Raw genomic sequence first — 7,865 nt, 5'->3', positions numbered from 1 at the left:
AATTTAACTACTACTCTTTTAAGGTTTATTTTAATTTTTTTTTATTGAAATGTAGTTGATTTACATTGTTTCAGGTGTATAGCAAAGTGATTTAGCTATACATATAGATATATTCTTTTTCAGATTCTCTCCCATTTAGGTTATTGTAAGATATTGAATATAGTTCCCTGTGTTATATAGTAGGTCTTTGTTGTTTATTTTATATATAGTAATGTGTATCTGTTAACCCCAAACTCCTAATTTATCCCTCCCCCCTTTACCTTTTGGTAACCATAAGTTTCTTTTCTATGTCTGTGAGTCTGTTTCTGTTATGTAAGTACATTTGTATAATTTTTTTAGGTTCCACATATAAGTGATATCATATGATATTTGTCTTCCTCTGTCTGACTTACTTCACTTAGTATGACAATCTCCAGGCCCATCCGTGTTGCTGCAAATGGCATTGTTTCATTCCTTTTTAAGGCTGAGTAGTATTCCATTATACGCACACACACAGACACACACACACACACATACACATATACCACAACTTCTTTTTCCATTCATCTATCAATGGACATTTAGGTTGTTTCCATGTCTTTAACCATCACTTACTGAAGGTCTCCTACATAAAGAGAACTGAAGTAGGTTCTGTGGGAGATGTAAGCCATGGGTCCTCCCTTGATGCTGACAGTCAAGTCGGAAAAACAAGACATAAAAGGGACGGCGGCTACTGCCGGTACAGTGGGTCCAGAGAGAGAATGTTCTGGCTCAAAGCCCCTCAGAGCAGTGAGAAGGCAGAAGGTAGAAATAAACTCTGCTGACCCTGGACGTAGGAGTCTTAGCCCTTTGTCAGAGGCAGGAGAGTGTCCTCGAGGCACTGCTAGCACGGAAACCATCACATGCCCAGCGGGCTTCCAAATCCAGCAGAACCATGGACTTTAACCATGTTCTAGTTTAGATCATTTTCTGCACTTGTCTTCAATCAGATTAAAATATCAGTTACTGACCTACTTGCCCCCTCCACTTGTTTTTGTTAGATTTCTTGATTATAGAGCAGTCCTTACCCTATCTGGGACTGAAACAAACCCAAACCAAACCAAACCAATCCTGTTACTACATCTGCATCTATCTCAATAAATTCTTTAAAAAAAAACACACACACACACAGACACAACCCTATACAATGTAAAAATCAAATAATATTGTAAATAGATAAATAATGTTTACAAATTGAAGGGGCTTTTATGGCATATGAATGATCTTCCTTATTGTATATGCGCATGTGTAGTTTACTGGATTTTGTGTGCTTGGATCTTCTTAAAGCAGGATCTTACTGTGTTAAGACTGGAGTTTTTAATCAGTTACCTATTACCATAATAATATCTTCTTGTATGTTCTCATCCAACATCCGATTGCTTACAGTAAGTGTTTTAAGTGTTCATTCTCATTCTCACAGATGTGTAAGTTGAGTGAGGATAGGACTCAGTTGGACGGTTCTCCTTCAGGATGCAAATCTAGATCGACCTTGGTTCTTGGATACATTTTGGCTCTAGTACTCATGCACCTGTCTCTCATCCTCTTTGGACCAGTGGGCTCCCTGAGGCATTTCCATATTTGATGACAAATTTATGAAAGGGGCAAGCAGAGACATGTGACATCCCTTAGGCTTTGGCTGAGAACTGTCACATCGGCCCTTTTGCCCACATTCTATTGGCAAAGCAAATTGTATGGCCAAGACCAGTATCAGTAGTGTGGGAACATGTACTTCACTTCTAGTGGAGTCACAAAGCCACATGGATGGCAAATGTCATAAGTACATACAGGAGTAAGGATTCAAAGCATTAAAGCAATCTGCTGGAACTAGAGAGAGGTTGAGAGCCCCTGTGTGGAGAATGACTCAATAGAATTGTATTAGTCTTCTTGGGCTGCCATAACAGTACCACAGACTGGGGGGCTTAATGAACAGAAATTTGTTGTCTCACAGTTTTGGAAGCTAGAAGAACAAGATGAAGGTGTGGGCAGGTTTGGTTTCTTTTGATGCTTGCAAGATGGCCAACTTCTTGCTATAGTCTGATGTGGTCTTTTCTCTGTGTGCATGTGTCCCTGGTGCCAATCTGTCCTAATCTCCGCTTCTTATAAAGACAAAAGTCATATTGGATTAGAATTCACCCTAATGTCCTCATTTTAACTCATTCACCTCTTTAAATGCCCCATCTCCAAATAAAGATTCACATTCGGAACTACTGGGGTTTCGGATTTCAGAATTTGGGGAGGGCACAATTCAGCGCATAACGGATTGTCTTCTAAAGTAGCTCAAAGCACTTTATAGGGGAATTTAATGAATTGGTCATTACATGGTGAGGAATTTAGGGGCAAGGGCAGTGGGAGGGGTCCAGACATGGCTATTGTGTGAATTAGATCAACTTCAGGGAGCTGCTATAGAAAAATACTGACATACATTTCACTTGGCGCAAATGCCGGGGATTTCCCACCAGCTGAGTCCACCTGAGGTGCTTGTCGCTGAAATAAGTCAAAGGAAATATAATAGAGAAATCAACCTGCTTTTGACAACAGGAGTGTTTGCGTGTTTTAATCCCACCGACCTCAAAATCAGTACAATCCAGGCCAAGTGGTCTGATCATTTTCTCTTGGTCACCCCAACAGAAATTACCTGCCAGCAATAGGGTTTGTCATTCTGAGGAAGGAAAATCCATCCTACAGCATGAATGTTCCTAGTGGAAAGATATAACAAACTCTCAACCTGAATAGATAGCTCTATACCTACAAGTCAAGAAGCCCTGGTGGACTCATTTTTTGTAAAACAACAAAGTCCAAAACCATAAACAACAAAACCCATTTATAATTTAAATTAGTAAGACCAATAACTTAAGCTTTACCAAAAATCACCAAAAGAGAAATGGATGAGCACATTAATGTGACTGGTAATATGCTTTATTGTTCACTTAGAGATTTAATCAGTGTGGTTTAAAGATGATAGTTCCTTCCTTAATTTTAAAGAGAAATTCTCCTTTCAGTAGATTAGAGGTTAGTAATGTATTTTCTAATAATGAAATTAATGTTAATGAATCCAATATTGAAAGGCAGTAGTAACCATTTAAAAGCAAAGGAAGCAGAATTCTACAATCAAAGACATCTAAACCTTTTTTTAAGCTAAGTTTCCTCTCTTGTTCCTAAACCCACTATTCTTTTTAACTCTTGAAACTTTGAGTTAATGAAGTGGGGAGTGTAGAGAGAATGGCTACAGTCCAATTTGCAAAGTAAATATATTTCTTTCTTGTTATGTAATTCAAGAATGTCAAGCATCAGGATTAAAGTGGGCACTTAAAAGCTTTTCTTTTTCTTTCTATTCTTTGGCGGGGAGGGAGGCACTGGAGAAAGGGGTAAAGATATAGGGACACTCTTTTGATTTTAAACCAAGTTATACAAAATTTCAGTGAAATGGATCCAGATTGAATTAGAAAATGGACTGAAATAATGCTTACAGCCTAGAGGTTTGCTGCAAACCAGCAGTTACTGTGTGTGGCAGTCAAGGGTGGCTTTTATTTATTCATTTATTCTTTATGAATATATGTATTTGTTTTTATTTCCCTATTTTGATGACCCATATCATCATGGCTGCTGAATTCTCAGGGAGCCACCTATACTAATATTCTAAGCATATCTCCCAGGAAGAAAAACTTTTATTAAAGTTGCTGGGCATGTTTGAATAACATCAAATTAGATAGGATTTCTGCAGAGTACAACTTGATATTTTTCTTTTAAATCTTTTGAATTGTGAAATAACACACACACATAGAAAAGGACAGAAAACAACAATGCATAACTTAATAAATGATTGTGAAATGAGCTCACATGAATCACAACCCAGGTCAAGAGAGCATTTACAGTGCCCCAGGAAGGTCTTGGTGTGCCCTACCTCCTTTGCCAAGAAGTCACTATCCTGATTTTTTTTTTAGTGTTTAGTTCCTAGTGGTCTTTATACATTGACTTCTTGTATAACCTTAAACATTCTAGCTTAGTTTTGCCTGGTTTTGAACTTTATATAAACAGAATAATAGTCTTTACACTTTTTCTTATTATGGTAAAATATCCATAACAAAATTTACCATATTAACCACTGTTAAGTATACAGTTGAGTAATATTAAGTACAGTCCCATTGTTTTGAAACCATCACCACCCTCCATCCCCATAACTTTTCATCTTATAAAACTGAAACTCTGTGCCTGTTAAACAATAATTACCCATTCTCCCCTCCCCCCAGCTCCTGGCAACCACCATTCTACCTTCTGTCTTTATGTTTTTGAGTATCCTAAGTATCTCATATAAGTAGAATTGTATAGTGTTTATCTTGTTGTGATTGGCTTATTTCACTTAGTATAATGGCCACATTTTGACAATCCATTCGTCTGTCAGTGGACACTTGAGTTGCTTCTTGTTTTAGCTATTGTGTGTAATGCTGTTATAAATATGGGTTTACAGATATTTCTTTGAGGCCTTGCTTTTAACTCTTTTGGGTGTATACCCAGTAGCAGAATTCCTAGATCGTATGGTTCAAATAAATGGAATAATACAGTCTCTACTCTTTTGTGTTTGATTTGTTTCAGTTAAATTTTGTTGGCGGGGTATACCCATGTTGATGCATGTAGCTGTATTTCCTCTGTTTGGGGAGTCTATTATTCCACCGTGTGAATATGTTACAGTTTATCCATTCTACTCTTGATGGATCTGTGAGTTGTTTACCGATTGGATCTATTATGAATAGTGCTGCTGTGAACATTTTGGCACATGCCTCTGCTGCACACATTTCTACTTTGTATACATCTAGCATTCTGGGTTGCTGACTTATAGGGGTGTGTACCTTCAATCTTAGTTGACTTGGATTGTGTTACAGTGAAAAGAATGCAAAAACCTATGAGTTAAATAGATACTGTTTTTCAATTTTGTTTTTAAACTCCTTGTAAAAAATAACTTCATTTGCAGGTCTTGCATCAGACTTTTGTTCTGCTCTCAGTAGATGTATACCTCACATTTTGTAAGCAAGGTTTCTGTGTCTGGGCATGACCCATGGGACACAGAAGGATGACTGCTGCTGTCTCCTAGACATCCAGAACAGGAGCTGGCAAACTAAAGCACCACAGTCTGTTTTCTCTAAATGAAATTTTATTGGCACGCAGCCACACCTATCATTTACATACTGTATGTGGCTGCTTTTGTGCTACGGTGGCAGAGTTGAGTGATTGTGGCAAAGCCTGTATGACCCACAGAGCCCAAAATAGTTACGATCTGGCCATTGCTGCCATGACAAATTACCTCTAATATAGTGGCTTAAAACAACACAAATTTATTATTTTATGGTTCTGTAGATCAGAAATCTGACAGGGTCTCACTAGGCTAAAATCATGGTTTTTGGTTTTTTTAATCTTTTAATTTATTTTCTTTTTCCTCTTCTTTTTTTTTCCCCCCAGTTTTATCTTTTTTTCCCCCTCTTTTCCCTCTGTTTTTCTTTTCCTCTCTTTTTCAAACTTGTGTCCAGGACTGACTTTCAGTTGATCACATTGAGGGAGCTACCCTGCTAGGTAGGAAACCCCCACCCAGAAGCAGGTCATCTAGGAATGATTTAGCACAAGGTTTCCCACGAGCCTGCCTTGCATGACTGGTGAGCGGGTGGCCACCTTTCTGGCCACACCCCGTATCCCAGGACTAAGGGCTCTCTTCACTGGCCCCTGATCTCTACCCACTGTGCATGGCGATGTATGTGGCGGCGGGGACCGCTAGAGGCTCCTGTGGTGCCAATACTAGGAATATTAGTGATGAGTTAAATTTTCATCCCAGAATCTGCCCTATGAAATTCATCATTAGACTAAAATCAAGGTTTTGGTAGGGCTGACATTCTCTTCTGACAGCTCTAGGGGAAAATCTGTTTCCTTGCCTTTTCCAGCTTCTAGAGGCTGCTGTCATTCTTTGGCTCATGGCCCCTTTTTCCATCTTCAAAGCCAGAGATGTTGCATCTCTCTCTGCTTTTCTTCCATAGTCACATCGCCCTCTGATGACTGCTGGGAAAGCTTATATGATTTTAAGGACCCGTGCAATTAGATTGTGTCCTAGACTACTCACATAGTCCAGGATAAGCTCCCTCTCTCAAGATCTTTAACTTAATCACATCTTTGAAGTCCCTTCTACTACATAGGGTGACATATTAATAGATTCTGAGGATTAAAACATGGACATCTTTGTAGGCCATTATTTTGCCTAGCACACTAGCCCTTTCCAGGAAAAAGTTTGCCCACTCCTGATCAAAAAAAAAAAAAAGTTGAGTATCTAGTTGGAATTTAATGCCGTCTAGTAGGAATGTTACTTCTTAGTCAAGAATTTGGCATTTCCATGATCCTTAGCTTCTCTCCCAATCTACCTAAAGTACCTAAAGTCATCCTGGCAAATGAGACAAGTGTCAGGGCTACATTATTGACACTTAAGTGCTGTGGCAGAATTAAAGTACAGACAACCCCTTGTTGCTTTTCTCTTAGAAAATTTTCTCTTGTCTTCTCTGATTTTCCCAATGGACTTAAACATGCTTTTCAGCAACAAATTCTGTCTCAATCTCTCCCAGCAGGCCAGCAAATCCTTACTTCAGTATTCTGACAGACATTAGCATTTTCCAACTCAGCCAAAAATGACCTCACTGAGATCACATTATAAAGCCCTATTAAACACAATTGGCAATATAAAGCAATCAAGAGCTATCTTTCCCATATTTACTGACCATATTAATAGTCTGTCAGCCTGTCTCTCTCCTCCTAGTGCATTTCCTTAGGAATCAAATATTTAGGAAGCACTGTTTGCCTCCCTTATCACTCTTGCTTTTCAGCAATCCTGTGAGATAATTATCTTATTTCTTCCCTTCTGAATTCCTAGATAATATACCTACCAGAGTGTTTGGTCCTAACTCTAATCCTCTCATTATCAGATCTCAAAATGGTATTTTGTCCCACTTCCTTGAAGCCTTTAGCACCTTAAGCTGAGAATTTACTCAAATCTCACTTTAAATATTTTCCTAAAGATCGCAATCTTTACCCATTTTTTTCAATCAGTGTTTTTTGAATGACTTGCTAGGTCACCCTTCATGTATCATTTTAAAAAATTTTTCTCCTGAGAAGGAAAGTTATAAATCACAAAGGAAAATGACATGATTCTAATATTTAAGCTACCTGGTATTTATATATTTAATGGGATAGATAATAAATTTTAGAGCAAGTTTTTGAAATGCTGAAACACTAGGGTTTCATGTTTTGTGTATATTTTAAAAGATGTCTAAGTGAATTTTTCAATCAAATCTATAAAAATAAATCCAAAATTCTTTGCTCTTATGTGCAATTAAATGAACATATCTTGAATTTAATGCAGCTATTTAAGTATGTGCACACTATAAATATTTTGAATAAAAATTCCATACTAGGTTGGACAAGTCCTTGTTATCCTATAAGACAGCCCAAGAAATAGCAACTCCCAGGGAAATCACTAGTATGGGGCCAAAGGGGCCTCCTCTGCTTCAATATTTTGGCTGAAAATGTAGAAAGAATTCAAATCAGTTCTGTACCTGACATGAGACTGCAAGGGATCCAAGATACCCAAGGGATATAGGTTCAACCCGCAAGTATCAGTTGGGAAGCTGTTGCCACACCTGCAAGATGATGGTTGAGGGTAGCTAAAGGCTGTCACTAGTGAATTGCCTGCCAAAAGCCCCAAGTGACAAGGGCTTTGCTGAAAGTGTCTTTCATGGGGAGTGGGGTATGGGGTTGGGCAGATATGAGTACTGTGGATTCCAGGGGAAGATCCCCGTCAAAGAAAGGAGGGTGGTGGAGCT

General features: G+C 38.4%; 1 non-coding gene across 1 annotated transcript; it reads right to left on the bottom strand.

Annotated features, from left to right (window-relative positions):
- Positions 1–5,779: 5,779 nt before the first annotated feature.
- Positions 5,780–5,878, bottom strand: LOC116278287 (small nucleolar RNA SNORD90). The gene has a single exon (XR_004187673.1). It is a non-coding gene; the product is annotated as a small nucleolar RNA SNORD90 (small nucleolar RNA).
- Positions 5,879–7,865: the final 1,987 nt, after the last annotated feature.

This window comes from Vicugna pacos, chromosome X (assembly GCF_048564905.1).
Source record: "Vicugna pacos chromosome X, VicPac4, whole genome shotgun sequence".
In the NCBI taxonomy this organism is placed as follows: Eukaryota; Metazoa; Chordata; class Mammalia; order Artiodactyla; family Camelidae; genus Vicugna; species Vicugna pacos.
This window is presented reverse-complemented; position numbering and strand designations above follow the sequence as displayed.